A 20,079-nucleotide genomic window follows, 5' to 3' on the forward strand; every position below is an offset into this window, starting at 1 on the left:
ATATTTGCATATCCACTGATGTACCACATATACATAGTCCAACCACAACGTACAGACAACTATATCAGGAAATTACACTGGCACTACAAGGCTAATCATTAATTACACTGTATCAGACACATTTCAATGTTGCTGATGTGTACACCATAAACAATGAAGAAGAGGTCAGAGGACTGATGTGTTTCTTCAAAATGAGCTGCCTAGGACTCTGCCTAAGCTCTGTAATAAAGCTTAGCATTAAGGTTAGACGCTTCTAATTCGGTCCCTATTCAGTTTCCCATAATTCACATAGCTACATGGTTATAGACACAGTATGTTATGTGTGAAAATCATAACAGGCTGAAGATCACACCATGAGTCCTATCTTATTCACAATATGTGAGTATTTTCACAATTTTGATCAAGGTAAAGCATACTTATGGCCACATATTGTCCCCAATATTCAACCTGGTTGTACAAACTGTTATCTCTATCTGTTTCTAAATGCAGATTTACTGGTTAACTTGGCAGAGACAGGTACACTTACATAATGGAATTCTAAAACACAAATAGTCAAATCTGTAATTTTGTTACAGTACAGCTAATGTCTGAGAAGATTCATTCTAAACATTGGAACTTCTGAAACTTAAGTTTTAATCATAAATTGTATTTTTCACTCTCCAATGATGAAGCTAATATCTACCCAGCAAAGCTCTTTGGAGCTAGTACCCACAGAAGGAAAGACAGTCCATGTGAAGTGCAGCACTACAGACACCAGTAAACCGTTGAGCAAGGTCTATTTTATCTTTGCAAGAATGGAAGTGGAATGAGAGTAAGAGAGCTGGAGAGAGGTGAAGATGACACCATTTTCACCATTAAGGATGTAAAATGAGAGGACTCAAGCCATATAATGCTGTGTGTACAGCACATCACATTGAAACTAAAACTCAGTCAAGTGAACGCAACAAGTGTCAATCTAGCCATCATTCAGATCTACAAGGAGGGAGAAGGTAGGACCTACTTTGTGTTGTATATGGATGGATAATCAATTGTTTATACTGACTATATGGCAACTTCTGCATAAATACGTATGTCTCTCTGTTCTGTATTTCAGAAGAGGTTCATCAAGAGGTCCATGAAGAAGCTGCACATGATGTGAGACTGGTCACTGTAATCCGACTGATAAATTCAGTTGTTGTGGTCATACTTCTTTTGTCTGTATTATATGTTAGTTACTACTGTCCAAACATATAATGATCTGTTTCCTGGATGACATACAGTACAGTAGTGATGCACAGACAGAATAACACTACTATTTTCTTGACAATTATTACGTGTAATCTACAGTATGCCTAAATTTCCCTGTGCTCCTCACTCATGACACAATTCTAATTTCACGTAAAATGATGTTCATTGAACCTACCAGACTAGGTTGTTGTCGATATCAATCAGGCCTTTTGTTTTGTGGTGGGGAAGATGTTCAATAAACTGTACATAACGTCATTTATTTTGTTCAATGAATGTATGGTGGTAGGCAAGTAATACATATTGTGTATTTCATTATAAACCTTCCTGTTGTCTGTGTTTTGAGTCATGCAGACCAGAAAGTCACACAATTAAAGATGCGTTTGGCCTCATCCTGTGGGGAAAGGGTATCTAGTTTCACTCCAAATGAGGAAATTACATCACTCAGTAGACTACACTCTGCCCGTATTTGGTAAAGATGTATGTCTCGATAGAAAACTGGTCTTTAGGTCCACACCACAAATACACAAGGTAGAGAGAGTTATCTAATGTTTCAACAAAACTTTAACACCATGATCATGTTCATCTTTATCCTGGGTGTGATATTAACAAACAAACAATTAACCTATTTTATCACATTTTTGTAACAATATTAACTTTCAATTTCTTTCACGTTTTGCCATTTATTGCCAAATGTATTTTCTCATCAAAGGTTCCTTGTCAAAAGAGGCCATAGCCCAAACAAAAGGTATGTCAACTTTATTTCATTAACATAGGTATCGTTAACAAAAAAGGTTCTAGTATGTTTTTGACATTTTTTAAGATTGAAATCTAATTTAAAGGTGCTACAACATAGGATTTTTTGTTGTTGAATTTTTGTATTTTAATTTTTGAAAATGCTCATAATATATCTGGCGCTAATAGTGTAATGATGGTGTTTCACAGTATTACTTCCCCGCCAGTGTTGTGATTGGCTGTGATATTCGCCTATTGATTTTGTTCTGCTGTCTGTTGTCAAACCGGGAAAGCTGTTCTGACTTTGTGGCTGTTTCTAGCAGCAATTGCGCATTTCCTGGTTGCTATAACTCTACACTGTTCGCTCAGTTTCAGTTTGTGACAAAACAAGCACTGAATAGTGTACGTAATCATTGTACCATCTGAATCGCTGTGAAATATACTTTTAATAACCAACCATATCATTTTTACAGCTGTTTGAAGCTTGTGGACCAAAACAAGTTTGTTTCGGTCTTGGTCCACCAGCTTCAAACAGCAGTTTTGGTCTACACAGCCACAAAATCAGAACAGCTTTCCCAGCTTGACAACACATGCCGCTCTGGCGTGAGGAATCAATAGGCAAATATCACAGCCAATCACAACACTGACGTGTAATTAATACTGTGAAACAGTATCATTCCACTATTGGCTGCAGATATATTATGAAATTACAATGCCAATGTTTTTTTTCTTTATAACCTATGTGTAGCACCTTTAAATAACCAACAGGAAAGATGTTTTCAATATAATATGGTACACAAAAATACTGTACATGCATGTTTCACTACTTTTCCTTTTTTCAAATATTAGTTAAGGACATTTTTCCAGCAAAGATCTATGGGACAGAAACAAGAATAATGGAGGACAGTGACCTAGTACAAGCATTTCACAAGCATTTCGCTACACTCGCATTAACATCTGCTAACCATGTGTATGTGACAAATAAAATTTGATTTGATTTTTAGTACTAAAATGTAGTACATTTGGGCACAAGGATGAAACAGAAGTGGTACATGTGTACTTGTGTTTGGATGGGGTTGCAGTGTATGTGGACAAATGTGAAAAATATGATACCCTTTTCACCATGAAAAGTGTAACTAGCCAACAGAGTGGCAATTACAGCTGTGTGTTCTCTAAAACCCAATATCCACTATCTGAAGTGCAGGGAAAAGGAGATGAATTCCCTTTCCATCCAGGTGATGGGTAAGGATCTTTTTACTCTCTGGATATGTTATTGTTGTTAGAAATATTGAACATATGGATACAATACATGTAGTGGCGATTTCCTATGACACGCCACGAGCACAGGAGAGAGCTGTCCATAACACGTCCACCAAAAAAAATGAGCTTTCCAAACGTTACTCTTTTTGGGTGAAGTTCCCATTTATTGCGCATATAAAATATAAATAGCTCAAAAACTCATATTCCTATAGAAAAGTTGCAGAGGCATGCATTCTTTGAGCTATATCTGTGATACAGTAACAACTGTATGTTCTCTCCTCTCACCTGTGTTAACCCTTCCTGGTCACCTGTGCTACCTCTATGCACATGTGACCAGTGACCCATGACCCCATCATATAGTGCCCTCTAGTGTACAAAACAAGTAAAAAATAACGCTTGACAGAACATACACACAACACATAAACAGGCCAAAACGGCTCCTACAAAATACTTTCAAATATTTTTGATACACATATTTCAATGTGACTGCAAACACACCTTTCCTATTTCTCTCTTTTCCACCTCATGCAGACCGGATTCTCCCTGCAGACATATCACTTTTGGGCTCAAGCACTGTAAGAGAGGGAGAGGATGTGGATGTCCAATGTACTATTATTAGAATCCCCCAGAGAATAGAAATGACCAGTCACTCTTACCTCTGCAAGAACGGCACTGCTGTTCAGATGGAGGAGTTTGATGTGAATCTGATGGAGGCAACTTTTACAATTAAAAGTGTTATTAACAATGACACAGGCAACTACAGTTGTGTGCTTGATCTGCAATCAAAACCCCTGGATAATACAGACAGGAAATGTTATGGAAACAATTCAGCCTTTCTTCAGGTTAATGGTGAGAATGTATAGCTTAAAACTTTTGCACTATATGAAAGGAAGTTGTTAAGAGACCAAAGAAATTGACAAAAATGTGAATTAATCCATCCACTCTGTATTTCAGAGGCTGCACATGATGTGAGACTTGTCAATGTAATCCGATTGATAAATTCAGCTGTTGCGGTGCTACTTCTACTGACTGCAATGGCTGTTAGTTACTACTGTCCAAACATGGTGAGTTCAATGTCTTGAAATTTGGGACACACTTTGGTATAGTTTGGGGATTTTCATTACCTTTATTTAACTAGGAAAGTCAGTTAAGAACAAATTCTTATTTTCAATGACAGACTAGGAACAGTGGGTTAACTGGCTGTTCAGGGGCAGAACGATAGACTCATACCTTGTCAGCTCGGGAGTTTGAACTTGCAACCTTCCGGTTACTAGTCCAACGCTCTAACCACTAGGCTACTGTGCCGCCCCAAAGTCATGAAAGTCAGGTAGTAAGTTTGAAGTTTCTCTGTTGGGTGGTGTTATTTCTGATCATGAGAGGTCGAGGCTGTTTGTATAGAAAACCTGTCCAGATGTAGACCTAGTCAGTCACATTCCTATTTTTAGCCATGACCTCTGTCTCACAGTATTTCACCCGCAATGCTGTTTACAGAGAAGCACTGAAGTGAAAATGTATAATGATGAACACAGGAATATAAATAGGACTCGGGGTCTCTCCACACATAGCTTCCATCTACATGTCAAGTCACAATGAAGGATGTGGACCTGACGTTCTCTGTGGGTTTTGTTCTCAGACGCAGCAACTGAAGGGCCTAAAGCAGAAGCCGTGTACCAGACCACACACATAGACAGGCTGTTGTCAGTACGTTTAACAACGGCAAACTGCAATCTATTTTCAAGCCACACATTACATGTGGACTGTTGATCTTGCGCAAACATACAATATCTGTCTTGTCTACTCACTCCTGGCATGCTGTAGTTTAATGTAGTGGACATTACTATTTGTCAACTCCACATTTTCATTATGTTGTTGACTGACACACTCAGGATTCCATTTCATGTTTTACTCGTGCACTAGTTGAGCTACTGAACTCGTGAACAACAATGTATGGATCCCTGCAATGGTTTCAATAAAGTTCAAATGATATCAGATGCCCCGACTTCCATTCTTATAACCACAAGACACACAACATAAAGAAAGACTTAACACGTGCTCTCTTGCAAACTCTAGTTGATGTGATTGCCTATTTTTGTGGACTTCGTTTTATGAAGTAGTGGAACTTGAATGAGAGTTTTGAAAGGGAAGACATTTTCTAGAGTACTACATACTACAGTACCATTGTTGGGTACCATTGTTGGAAATGTTTCTACTCATTATAAATGTGTTGGTGTTAGCTTTTTCGAAGCTCAGTATCACAGGCCTGGGGAGTTTGGAACCCCACATTTGAAAGTTAATAGGAAGACCGGGTGTTACACATTTCAAAAAGGCCTAACGTAACACTGTTACTCCCCATAGCTTACAAAGCCCTACCTAACACAGACTCAACGATCAAATGTTGTTTAAAACAAATGTCCACTTGAGATACCCAACCTGCACCACTAGTCACTACATATGAATCCCACAGCCTCGAGTCTCTAACTGTAATGATACAGTAATCAAGGTGACAGAGTACTAGAAAGTCAAAGAAGATGATAAAGTAGTAACCCATTGTAATTGATTGAACAAATACATGTTTGGTTTGTATTGTAATCAGAACATCATGTCATAGAAATTGTCCAAGTCACTGCTTCCTAAAAGCTGCTGCATTAGCGAGCATTTACCATAGATACATTTTGTTGTTAAATTCATCACAATATATTCATGCACACAGGTTCTCTCTTGAAAGATGTATAGCCATTGTAATATATTATTTTCATGATCTCTTTTCTACTGATATGTGTGTGTAAACAATCACATAGGTTATAAAAAGCAGTTGTGCTGCGTCCAGCTATCTCACTCAATGTATTAGAGAGCATCCTGTCAGGCTGTATCACAGCCTCGTACGCCAACTGAACCGCCCTCAACCGCAAGGCATCACCGGGGGCAAATTATCTGCCCTCCAAGACACCTACAGCTCCCGATGTCACAGGAAGGCCAAAAAGATCATCAAGGACAACAACCACCCGAGCCACTGCCTGTTCACCCCGCTACCATCCATAAGGCGAGGTCAGTACAGGTGAGAGACTGAAAAACAGCTTCTATCTCAAGGCAATCACACTGCTAAACAGCAATCACTAACTCAGAGAGGCTGCTGCCTAGATTGAGACCCAAATCACTGGTAACTTTAATAAATGGATCACTAGTCACTTTAAACAATGCCACTTTAATAATGTTAACATATCTTACACAACCCATCTCATATGTATATAATGTACCTTATACCATCTATTGCACCTTGCCTATGCCGCTCGGCCAATCGCCCATATACTTACATGTACATATTCTTATTCACAACTTTAGATTTGTGTGTATTAGGTATTTGTTGGGGAATTGTTAGATAACTTGTAAGATACTACTGCACTGTCGGAACTAGAAGCACAAGAATTTCACTAAACTCGCATTAACATCTTCTAACCATGTGTATGTGACCAATACAATTTGATTTGATTTGATTACCTGGTATTCATCAGAAAGGTGTGTGGTACTTATGGGAGAGAACTCAAAGGTAATACCTAAGTGCCAGTGCTTATTATAGTGAATCACACATGAGTAACAACCAGGTAATTATTATGTAACTACTAGATGAAATGACCTAAGACATTTGACTATGTGTGTCTTTAATATAAGCAGGGTGACATGGGTCATTGGAAGCTCTGTGATGCAACCTCTCATCATGATCAAAGACGCTTCTAATAGGCCCCTATTGTTTCCCGGATATTCACACTTAAAAACTCTACATGATGATACCTACCTACCCCCCCAGTCTTTTCTAGTGTCAGATAGGCCTAGAGAATCACAAAAGGCTACAAGTCACATCATGGTTTCCATCTTTCTTATGATATGTGAGTATCTTAAGAAATACAGATTAGAGTAAGCATATGGTCTCAAAATGATCCATACATACGGTACATACTCAGTATGCAGTCAATCTACTACTAATAGTTGTATGTTTTATGGTTTTCTATTGAAACTGCCTGTTGTGTAAATCTCCCATTATTTCTACACAGTCACAGTAACAGCAGGTGTACTGACCATCTCAGAGGAAATAAAATGTAGAGTTCAAATCATTTGCGTTCCTCTACAGTTTAAGCCGTTTTATTCCAAATGTTTATTGCAAAGACGCTTAATTGTCCTTAATGCTCTCTTTCACTCTCAAATGATGTAGCTGTCTACACCCCAAATATTTTTGGATCAAAGTCTCAATTTAGAAAGGGAGATACTATAGACTTGAAGTGTAATATCTCTGGCATCAAAATATGTATTTCTATTAGAACTACATGTGGTGTAAATCTCCCATTATTTCTACACAGTCACAGTAACAGCAGGTGTATTGGCCATCTCAGAGGAAATAGATAAGACATTTTAATCCTAAAATGCAGAGTTCAAATCATTTTTGTTCATCTACAGTTTAAGCCATTTTATTCCAAACATGTTTATTACAAAGATGTTTAATTGTCCTTAATGCTCTCTTTCACTCTCAAATGATGTAGCTGTCTACCCCGCCATGCTTTTTGGATCAAAGTCTCAAGTTAGAAATGGAGATACTATAGATTTGAAGTGTATTATCTCTGGCATCCAAGGATCCTGGGACAAGGTTCATGTGTACATTTGCAAGAATGGAGTTGGGATGAAAATGAAGGTTCTGGAGAAAGGGGAAGATGACACCATTTTCCTCATGAAGAATGTTACAAGAAATGACTCAGGCACCTACAGCTGTGTGTACACCAGAGATAAACTCGCACCCAGTCAGGTGTTCTCAACAGGCAAGGATTTAGTAGCCATCCAGGTCTACGAAGGTAGGATTTACTTGTGACTGTTTTTGTAAAATTAATTAATTTGGCCTTTTGGGAGGGGGGGGCAGTTAATTAATTGTCTGAATAGGTTAGAGTTCATGGCTCTTATTGATATGTATTATTATTTAGACTTTCTCTGAACTGGAGGACATTAGGCCAATATCAGGCTTTCCATAGACATTTGAAATATCTTCATGACTAGAAGAGTCTCCAGGCTTCAATTATAACTGAATTTTGAATGAGCAAAAAATAATAATTACACGGGCTGTTTAGTGAAACTAATCCCATCCGAATCTTCCACTGGAAAAACGTATATGCTGGTGTAATAATAACCAACGTTCTATAGTATTACTAATCGTGTGTGAGTAGGGCTACAGGCGGATGAGGTGGATTGAGACAGCCCATGCAAAGAAACAGATAACTCTACTTTAAACTGACAGATTTTGCTGGGGATTTTTTAATGATGTTACTTAGGGGGTTAACATCAGAGGAGGCTGGTGGGAGGAGCTATAGGAGGACGGGCTCATTGTAAAGGCAGGAATGGAATAGGTGGAACGGTATCAAACACATCAAACATATGAAAAACACGTTTGACTCTGTTCCGTCTATGCCATTCCACCCATTACAACGAGCCTGTCCTCCTATAGCTCCTCCTACCAGCCTCCTCTGGTAACATTGACAATTCCTCTGGCCGATTATATACTTTCTACTTCCATTGAAGTTAGATTTGTCCTGTTGATGTTAAAGGGGAGGTTTAAGGGTGTGTTAGATGGTGGAGGGTTTATACCATGGCATTGACCACATGGATACACTTAGAATAAGGTCTGTCTAAATGATGATGCATCCATCTACATTTGGTCTCTATTTCAGAGGCTGCGCATGATGTGATACTGGTCAATGTAATCCGACTGATAAGTTCAGCTGTTGTGGTCATACTTCTGCTGACTGTAGTGGCTGTTAGTTCATGCTGTTCAAAAAGAGGTAATTATGATGATGTCTCTTTTCTGAATGACATAAAGTAGTGATCTACTGACAGATAACAACTTTTGGTAACCCTTCCTATGAATACTCTCTTTATAATGCATTACAAGCATACGTACACTGAGCATTCAAAACATTAAGAACACCTTTCCATGACATAGACTGACCAGGTGAATCCAGGGGCCCTCAATATTAGGATGTTGTTCATAATGTTTGGTATACTCAGTGTATAACGCCTTATGAGACATTATAATAAAGCACATTATAATTGCAGTCGCTAATAACTGCTCTTACATATAACTACATTCATGAAGCATTAAACACTAGTTCTACTGTACTCCTCACACATGGCATCATTGTAATTGAACCTACAACAAGGGATTATGCTGTTACATTTTAGTGGGAGAAAATGATCAATAGGCTTTTATTTGTCTTTTGGCCAAAAGTTATTAACATGCTAAGATATGTGTTAATATATTGTAGAGAAAATAGCCAAGCAGCGAGTGCCCAAGGAAGATACTTGAGGTAAGCCTAATAATAGTTTATTATCATATCCATACTAATGTGGCACAACAAGAGATATTGAACCAATGGACTTTGTTTCATTTTCACAGGTACTGAAGCTAAAAAGGACCACTGCAGTATGTACTGTAATCTGCCAACCTGGTCCAATGGTACAATATGACGGTGACCCCCTGGGGCAAGTTAGCTTTACAGGGCCAGCCTTTTGTCGAGAAAATGTGGGAAATGAATGAGCAACCTACAATCAGTAACCAATGTTACTTTTCTCAATGGCTATTTATAGTACTGTGTTTAGCTTTAGCTGCTATACATTTGTTGTAACATTACCTGATGCTATGGGGTAGTGACGTTCACTATGAAGGAATTAATTTGGAATATATTGACAGAATGCTTAAGAATGTATACAGTTTGTTTATTGGTATAATTAAGCAATAAGGCACGAGGGGGTGTGGTTTATTGCCAATATACCACGGCTAAGGGCTGTTCTTATGGATACGATATGGTCATATATCACAAATCAATGAGGTGACTTATTTCTATTACAAACTGGCTACCAGTGTAATTAGAGCAGAAAAATAAATGTTTTGTCATACCCATGGTATACAGTTTGATATATCACGGCTGTCAGCCAATGAGCATTCAGGGCTGGAACCACCCAGTTTATAATTCATCTTAAGATACAGGAGTATAAGGCTTTTTTTTTGTATATTTAAGGAAATCTCCACCCAAAAACTATATTTTGGTATTTGTTTCATTAGTCCATTGTTGATATAGTCCCAAAATGTTTTGCATGTCATCAATAGGTTTTGAAGATATGTAAAAATACAGATATCTGGCCCATATGATACATTTTGCATCATATACTGCAAAATGCCGCATCTGATACAAAACGCACCATACGGGCCAGAGTTCTGTATTTTGAAAGTTATATATCTTCAAAACTTTATTGCTGACATGCAATGGACTAATGAAACAAATACAAAATATAGTTTTGGGGTGAAGTTTTTCTTTAATAGCCATTTATTTCCCTGTGTAGGGTGCTGTCTTTCGGATGGGATGGTTAAAGGGGTGTCCTGACTCACTGTGGTCACTAAAGATCCTATGGCACTTACTGTAAGAGTAGGGGTGTTAACTCTGTTGTCCTAACTCTGGTGTCATCCCAATCTGGCCTTACTACAATTTTGGCCACCTAATCATCCCCAGCTTACAATTGGCTCATTCTTCTCCCCTGTAGCTATTCCTTAGATTTTTTGCTGAGAATATGTTCTCAGTCAACTTACCTGGTAAAATAAGAATACAAAAGTGTCCAACATTAGCAGCCTGCTAGTGCTAGCTGAGCCAGTCAGTGAAACGATGCTGCAAACCTACCTGGTTAGTGCTGCACACACAATGTTTAATGCTTTCAACAAAAGCTTGCTAGCTCATAAACTACTGTAGTAGTGCTAATTCAAAAGTTATTCTGAATTTTCATGAAGCAGCTGTTCTGCCGTGAGTCATTGAGTAGCCTACCTTCCCGAGTCAGCCATTGTGCTCAGCTGACCCAACAAAGCAAGGTAGAGCTATCTCACTATGTCAGAAAACTAGCTAGCTAACATTTACAACAGTAAACTAGCAGCTGATCAACTTGAAGTCACTGCACTGGAGGCCATTGTCTTTGCATATAGTTTTGCAGGAGATAGCCAACACTTTGTTTTAATTTTCTCACAACGACAAACTATTAAATCACCATCATAACTTTTGTAATAAAAAAATGTGGAACTATGTTTTCATTATTTGAATGGCGGATGCTCAATATTTGAATATGAGTTCCACATCCTACAAAACAGATTGATTGAGGGACAAGCGTCGCATAGAAGTGACACAATCTGACATAAGACAATGCTCTGATAGTACATCAAGTGAAACACCAGAGTCTAATATATCAATGGTCTTTACAGAGGGGCCAGAGACTGGAGAAGAAGTTGGGGAAGCATATGGAGTTGAACATGTGAGACTGGTCAATGTAATCTGATTGATAAATTCAGCTGTTGTGGTCATACTTCTACTGTAGTGGCTGTTAGTTCATGCTGTTCAAAAAAAAGGTAGGCTGATCACGATGTCGCTTTCTGGAGGAGAGAAACAGTAATGCACTGTCAGATAAATATATTTTATTGAGAATTAGGTGGTTATACCATATAAAATACATGTTTTACTGTACATATGGAACAATTGTAATTGAACCTATAAAGGGTTATGTATTTAAAACTATTAATTCTACAGTGGGATCATAAAGTACCAAATGGTTGCAGTCACAGTCAGTTGAATCTCTGACTGGTAGGATGGGTGATGTTCAATAAACGTTAAATAAACTATACAAATTGAGAATTTAATCATATCAACTGTATTGAACTTGTAATTTGCCAAATTGGTTTACTCTTTGGAATGTGGCATATGGAATTTTGATAAATTAATCTGTTAACAGTAAATTTTATCAAATTTATGGGCCTTTATGTACCAGACTGTCTTCATTAATGACACTGCTCTTCAACATAAGGTGTGACCACTGGCGTAGGGGAAACCTCAGCAGCCCCCGTAAGGCGGGCGGGGGGGGGGGCACGAGCTCTGGGGACCGCATCACGCCTCGGCCTCCTCACCTATTCGGTGTCAAAGTTAAAAAATGTTACGTGAAACAGGTCGTACTTGGATGGAGAGACAAGACCATGTGGCAGTGGCGGTGCGTGGGTAAAATCACCGGGGAACCCAAACATGTTTACTCACCCTACTTGTAGAGAAACGCCAATGCCATCATTTTTGACTCTGTCATACAGTACACGCTTTCAGTTTTTGTTGTCCTTGGCAACCTGACTAAAATGCTTGCTTGCAAGCCTAACTTCCTTTCATGGGTAACGATGCACCAGGCCAGCGTGTTAATATTAGCACACTACATTTACTGTAGCTACATGTTGAACTTCTATAAAAAAAAATATTTGACCTTTATTTAACTAGGCAAGTGTCACGCCCTGGTCTAAGTATTTTGTGTTTTTCTTCATGTATTGGGTCAGGCCAGGGTGTCACATGGGGTTTTTGTATTGTGGTGTGTATGTATTGAGATTGTAGCTAGTGGGGTTATCTAGCAAAGTCTATGGCTGTCTGGAGTGGTTCTCAATCAGAGGCAGGTGTTTATCGTTGTCTCTGATTGGGAACCATATTTAGGCAGCCATATTCTTTGAGTTTGTCGTGGGTGATTGTCCTTAGTGTCATTGTTCCGATCTCTTTATTTATTTACACAAGTATAGGCTGTTTTGGTTTTTGTTACGTGTTTTGTAGTGTTTTGTGTTTATTCGTGTTTCACGTTGTTCATTAAACATGGATCGCAATCTACACGCTGCATTTTGGTCCGACTATCCTTCACACCTAGAAAACCGTAACAGTAAGTCAGTTAAGAACAAATTCTTATTTTCAATGACGGCCTAGGAACAGTGGGTTAACTGCCTTGTTCAGAACGACAGATTTTGACCTTGTCAGCTCGGGGATTCAATCTTGCAGCCTTTCAGTTACTAGTCCAACGCTCTCACCACTAGGCTACCTGCCACCCCTATCCTCTCAGGTCAAGGGAACAATGTATAAATGTATGGTTGGTTCACCGTTTTAATCATTGGTCAGTACGGAGAATTAAGTAAAACCACAAGTCCAAATCCCTATCTCCATCCATGTTTAATTTAGGAAAGGGATGATTTTAGCTAGCTAGCCAGCCACCGGAGAACAACGACACAACGAGATTCAACAATTCAAGTTGATTTTTTTATGTCAATGACGTTTGGCTTCTGATGTGATTGGTCTGAAGCCAAATCCAAACTGGCTTTCCTTGACATAGTTTTTATTGATGCGTCAGGACCATTCACAGCAGAGCTCACTCAGTTTAACTCAATGCTGATTTGCTATTATTTATTATTTATTTTTTATCAAGGGAGGCCAAATGCTCGCTGGCTTCCCTTGCAGTGAGATAGATACTCTACACATACTGAGACAGAGGGGCACTGTTTCGTTCGTGCAGATGCTTTCTCCGGTGAAATACATTCAGACGAATTCAAGGAAATTGATGAAACAGCGAGAAATGAAAGATTCAGTATTTTATATTTATTAGATTTTTTTCTTGGCACATTTTTTGGGGAAGCCTGGCTTCCCTTGGAATCCATGAAACATGCCAAGTGGTGCACAAAAATGTAGCAAAAAAGCTTTACCTGATCAAGCTCGTGCCAAATTAACGAAGATAACTCTCTAGAGACAGCAGGAGCGGTAGAGATACTCTTAATGATCAGCTATGAAAAGCCAACTGACATTTACTCCTGAGGTGCTGACCTGTTGCACCCTCTACAACTACTGTGATTATTATTATTTGACCATGCTGGTCATTTATGAACATTTGAACATCTTGGCCATGTTCTGTTATAATCTCCACCTGGCATAGCCAGAAGAGGACTGGCCACCCCTCAGTCTGGTTCCTCTCTAGGTTACTTCCTAGGTTTTGGCCTTTCTAGGGAGTTTTTCCTAGCCACCGTGCTTCTACACCTGCATTGCTTGCTGTTTGGAGTTTTAGGCTGGGTTTCTGTACAGCACTTTGTGACATCAGCTGTGTAAGAAGGGCTATATAAATACATTTGATTTGATTTGATAACCACATCAGCAAAGATACAACCACGTGCTCAACTGATGAAACACCATCGCAGCTGGAAGCTAGTAGGCCTATTTTTATGCAGCAGCCTCCCAATCTCGACGGAGACATCAATGACAGCGGCTTTGCTCCTCCTCTTTTTCTTCCCCTCAAGTATAATTACAGTTGGCCTACCGGGTGGCGCAGTAGGCTAAGGCACTGCATCGCAGCTGTGCCACTAGAGATTCTGGGTAAGAGTCCAGGCTCTGTCGCAGCCGGACGCGACTGGGAGACCCATGGGGTAGTGCAGATTTGGCCCAGCGTTGTCCGGGTTAGGGGGAGCGTTCGGCCGGCAGGGATGTCCTTGTCCTGTTGTGCACTAGCGACTCCTGTGGCAGGCTGGGCGCAGTGCACGCTGACATGGTCACCAGGTGTATGGTGTTTCCTCTGACACATTGGTGTGGCTGGCTTCTGGGTTAAGTGGGCATTGTGTCAAAGAAGGAGTGCAGCCTAAGATCACCATGTGCATGTCAAGCGTCGGCTGGAGTGGTGTAAAGCTCGCCACCATTAGACTCTGGAGCAGTGAAAATGCGTTCTGGAGTGATGAATCAAGCTTCACCATCTGGCAGTCTGACGGACAAATCTGGGTTTGGTGGATGCCAGGAGAATGCTACATGCCTGGATGCATAGTGCAGGAATAATGGTCTGGGGCTGATTATCATGGTTTGGGCTAGGCCCCTTAGTTCCAGTGAAGGGAAATCCTAGCGCTCTATACTATTCTGTGCTTCCAACTTTGTGGAAACAGTTTTGGGGATGGTCCTTTCCGGTTTCAGCATGACATTGTCCCTGTGCACAAAGAACATGACTGGCTTGCACAGAGCCCTGACGTCAACCCCATTGAACACCTTTGGGATGAATTGGAACTCCGACTGTGAGCCAGGCCTAATTGCCCAACATCAGTGCCCAAGCTCACTAATGCTCTTCTGGCTGAATGGAAGCCAGACCCCTCAGCAATGTTCCAAAATCTAGTGATTGAAGAATGGAGGCTGTAACAGCAGCAAAGGGGGGGACCAACTCCATTTTAATGCAAATGATTTTGTAATTAGATGTTCGACGAGCAGGTGTCCAGATACTTTTGGTCATTTTAGTGTATGTGGTTATACCATAAAAAATATATTTGTTTTACAGCACTTACAACACATGGAACAATTGTAATTGAACCTATAAAGGGTTATGTATTTAAAACAGTTACTTCTACAGTGGGATACATACTATAACAGTTTTCTTCCTGGGAAGGAGAGGACCAAAGCGCAGCGTGGTGAGTTCATCTTATTTAATAATAAATTCAAACTGAACACTTCAAATTACAAAAACAACAAATGTGAAACCCAAAAACAGTCCTATCTGGTGTATAGACACAAAGACAGGACACAACCACCCACAAACCCCAACACAAAACAAGCTACCTAAATATGGTTCCCAATCAGAGACAATGACTAACACCTGCCTCTGATTGAGAACCATATCAGGCCATACATAGAAACGGACAAACTAGACACACAACATAGAATACCCACCCAGCTCACATCCTGACCAACACTAAAACAAGGAAAACACAAAAGAACTATGGTCAGAACGTGACACATACAGTACCAAATGTTTGCAGTCACAGTCAACTGTATTGAAACCCTTAAATTGCCATATTATATACCATTCGGAATGAAGAATTATTATTATAAACTAATCTGTAAAGTCAAGTTGAGCAAAACATTTGTTTATACAGTATTATAACTGCAGATTAGTCCACTAGCAGTTCTGTAAGAAAAACCTGTAAATGTTAATGAAAGTATGATATTTAATAAATAAACACATTTGATATAAGGTTCTACATGTCACTGACTATTTCAATTGATAGCTTATGTACCAGGACCCTTCTCCTCTGCAACATAAGGGTGTGCATAAAGTATGCCTAAAAATGTCCTAAGTATTTGAGAAAGCTCACCAAACAGACCAATGTTCCGGGTTTCGATTCGTTCAATGTGTGGTTACCATCATTAGTCTGAAAAGGTGAGGTACAGTATGTCAACAATGCATTTCCATCACTCCACACCAATGAATCCGTCACTCCACACCACTGAAGTCTCAGCCAACATCATGGCAGCAGTAGGACTCCTCTGGCTTGTGATCGGTGAGTATTTTGTACCGTTCAAGTAATACAAACCTTTTCAGAGAAATATTGATGTTCATTTCCTGAACATAATACTTTCTCTAAGTGTATACATTTTTCCACGCAGCCACAGCCTCCATCCTTGTCAAATGTGAGGACGCAAAATCTGAAGACAAAAGTAAAGTATTTCTGTATCTTTTTTGTAGTGATTATTGATTAGTGCTTCATCACTACTTAATTACATCAATGTATAACATACAGTATATACCTTTAAAACACAAATGACCTTCTTAATAATAAACACACTTACATTTAGGGGAAATCCTCATTTCCACTGAAGTTCACCCCTTATTGGCATTTGTTTCTATGCAGACATCTACCCAGCAAAGATCTTTGGACCATCTAATGTGACTGAAGGAGTAAATGTCAATTTTAAATGTAGCATTACTGGCATCAGAGGACCTGAGGACAAGTTAAATGTTTACCTTTGCAAGAATGGAGTTGGGATAAGAATTGCGAAGCTGGAGAAAGGAGAAAATGATGCTATTTTCACCATGAAGAATGTTACAAGAGAAGACTCAGGCAACTACAGCTGTGTTTACACCAGAGATAAACCTGTACCCAGTCACTTGAAGTCAACAGGGGAGAATTTAATAGTCTTTCATGTCGATGGAGAATGGAAAGGTAAGATTCTGTCAATATTTGTGCATAATGTATGTTTGTAATGATAAGATTGCTATCCATACTGTATATTTGTCAATTTGTTGCAGTGCAGTTTGAATATTTGTCATTCAGACATATTTTCAGCCGATATATTGCTTTGTAATGAAAGGCTACATACTCCGACTCAGCAACAAGTTAAACACCAGTGTGTACTGTACACCAGAGTCTATTATATCAATGTTCTACACCTTTAAAACACAAATGACCTTCTTAGTAATAAACACACTTACATTTAGGGGAAATCCTCATTTCCACTTAAGTTCACCCCTTATTGGCATTTGTTTCTATGCAGAGATCTACCCAGCAAAGATCTTTGGACCGTCTAATGTGACTGAAGGAGTAAATGTCCATTTTATATGTAGTACTACTGGCATCAGACGGCCTGAGGACAAGTTAAATGTTTACCTTTGCAAGAATGGAGTTGGGATAAGAATTGCGAAGCTGGAGAAAGGATAAAATGATGCTATTTTCACCATGAAGAATGTTACAAGAGAAGACTCAGGCAACTACAGCTGTGTTTACACCAGAGATAAACCTGTACCCAGTCACTTGAAGTCAACAGGGGAGAATTTAATAGTCTTTCATGTCGATGGAGAATGGAAAGGTAAGATTCTGTCAATATTTGTGTATAATGTATGTTTGAAATGATAAGATTGCTATCCATACTGTATATTTGCCAATTTGTTGAATATTTGTCATTCAGACACACTTTCAGCCAATATATGACTTTGTAATGAAAGGCTACATACTCCGACTCAGCAACAAGTTAAACACCAGCGTTTACTGTACACCAGAGTCTATTATATCAATGTTCTTCACAGAGGGACTAAAGAATGTGGGAGGACAAGGCAGAGCAGGACTGGCAGCAGCCTTGGTCCTCCTGTTCATGACTCTGTCGTTACTGCTGTTACTGTGGAGGTGCTGGGGGATCCTGAAACCAAGTAAGTGAAGTGAACCTTTTCTGTTTGGTTTAGGCCAGTAATCAATTCTTAACACAGTGCGCTGGACAGCTGAAAATTCACTTTTAAAAGGCATTTTCACTGCCGTTTGCGGAGATCGCATTCACAAAATGCTGCAGATGACGGCCCAATCGGAAATTCCCTTTACATGTCAAACAATTCATGTGGAATTTGGAATTTTGATAAACTAATCTGTTAACAGTCAAGTTTAGCAAGATATTTGTTAATATATTGTAACTGTAGATTTGTACACTCGCAGTTCATATTCACGAAACGTTGCAAATGACAGCTCAATCGGAAAGCCCCTTTAAATGTCAAGCTGTAACAAAAATCCAACGCGGATATGATTGAATCCCAGCCTTACAATCACCATATGTGACATGGTGGGAGAAAGTGAGCAAATGCTTGATGTTAATCTAAGTGTCTATGTATTGTAACACAATGGCTTAAGTCATTCCTTACTGTTGCTTTCTGTTACAGTGATAGGCATTGACCATCAACCAAGGTATATCAAACCTACCAAATGAAAATAAAATACTACTACTTGATTTATCAATGTCCACATTGTTGAGACAGGAAATACAAATATTTGTATTCTTCCCTTAGTGAGACTCAGGATACGGATCAAACATACAGTCTAATCTCAGTTGTACCAGGTACAATATATTAGTTCATATTTTTACATTGCAAATTTAGCATCACATATTGTTCATTTTCTTAAGTTATTTAAGTACTAAGTTATACTGCATGTTTTCTGTCTTTGATTTTCATATGCTGGATGTTCTAGTCGCGGCTGGTGTAATGTGAGTTTCTCTTTGTTTGCAATCCCGCTCGTACATTTCCTTCAGTATCAGGGACATGGATGAGGCTTATTGTTGATATTTCTCTAATTATTACATATTTACATTTATGAGTATGAAGTTCATTTTCTGTTTCTGCAGCTCTCCAACTGATCCTACAGGAAATGAGGCACTGCACAGTGTAATAACTAGAGGTGGGTACTAAAAAAGAAACAAGTAGAATAGAATACGTAACATGTACTGTCTGATGGGTTACAAAGGTAGGTTCATGTCATACCTATTTTTATCTGTTGTCTGTTATACTGACGTAGAGGCACTCCTGAGCATCCCACGTAACCAGATACTACACAGGTTGATGAATGTTTAGCCACATACACACAGAGACCAACAGGCCTGCAGACAGAGGAAGGCAATGTGAGCAAAGACTCATAACACAACTCAAAGTCCCACAAAACTCAAACTACAGTGCACTGAGGTAGCTATATTTATATAAAGATACATTTGACTGTAGCGATTTGGTTTCCCACAGACACTTAATTCTCAGAACACTCAGTTAACTTTCTCTACATTCAGTATCCAGCATGATTGACTAAATCTAGCAACCTCTCCCCTCAGTGAAAAGACCAGAACAGCAGGGTGAAACTGCCATCTATGCCAAAGTGACCAAAACAAAGAAAGAGAAAGAAAAACAGGACCCTGTGTACAGTCTGCTGAACAGAGAAGACACCATGATACTGTAGTAGTGCTATACTGTAGTGCTATATAGTAGTGCTATACAGTAGGGCTATTGTCACGCCCTGACCTTGGATATCTCTGTTTTCTTGATATTTTGGTTAGGTCAGGGTGTGACTAGGGTGGGTACGCTAGTTTTCGTATTGTCTAGGGTTTTTGTATGTCTAGGGTTGTTGTAGGTCTAGGGTTTTTTGTATCTCTATGTTGGCCTGATATGGTTCTCAATCAGAGACAGCTGTTTATCGTTGTCTCTGATTGGGGGATCAGCCATTTCCCCTTTGTGTTTTGTGGGATCTTGTCTATGTGCCTGTCAGCACTCGTTTGTATAGCTTCACGTTTCGTTTTGTTATTTTGTTAGTTTGTTCAGTGTTCATTCTTTAAATACATAAGAATGTACACATACCACTCTGCGCCTTGGTCCGATCCTTATAATGAACGTGACAGCTATATAGTAGTGCTATACAGTAGGGCTATACAGTAGTCCTATACAGTAGGGCTATATAGTAGTGCCTTA

At 39.2% G+C, this 20,079-nt stretch overlaps 1 long non-coding RNA gene across 1 annotated transcript; it reads left to right on the forward strand.

The window, feature by feature from the left end:
* Positions 1-16,729: 16,729 nt before the first annotated feature.
* LOC121846424 lies at positions 16,730-18,418 on the forward strand. The gene is made up of 3 exons (XR_006083314.1): positions 16,730-17,035; positions 17,367-17,678; positions 17,896-18,418. It is a non-coding gene; the product is annotated as an uncharacterized LOC121846424 (long non-coding RNA).
* Positions 18,419-20,079: the final 1,661 nt, after the last annotated feature.

This window comes from Oncorhynchus tshawytscha, linkage group LG04, assembly GCF_018296145.1.
Source record: "Oncorhynchus tshawytscha isolate Ot180627B linkage group LG04, Otsh_v2.0, whole genome shotgun sequence".
NCBI lineage: Eukaryota > Metazoa > Chordata > Actinopteri > Salmoniformes > Salmonidae > Oncorhynchus > Oncorhynchus tshawytscha.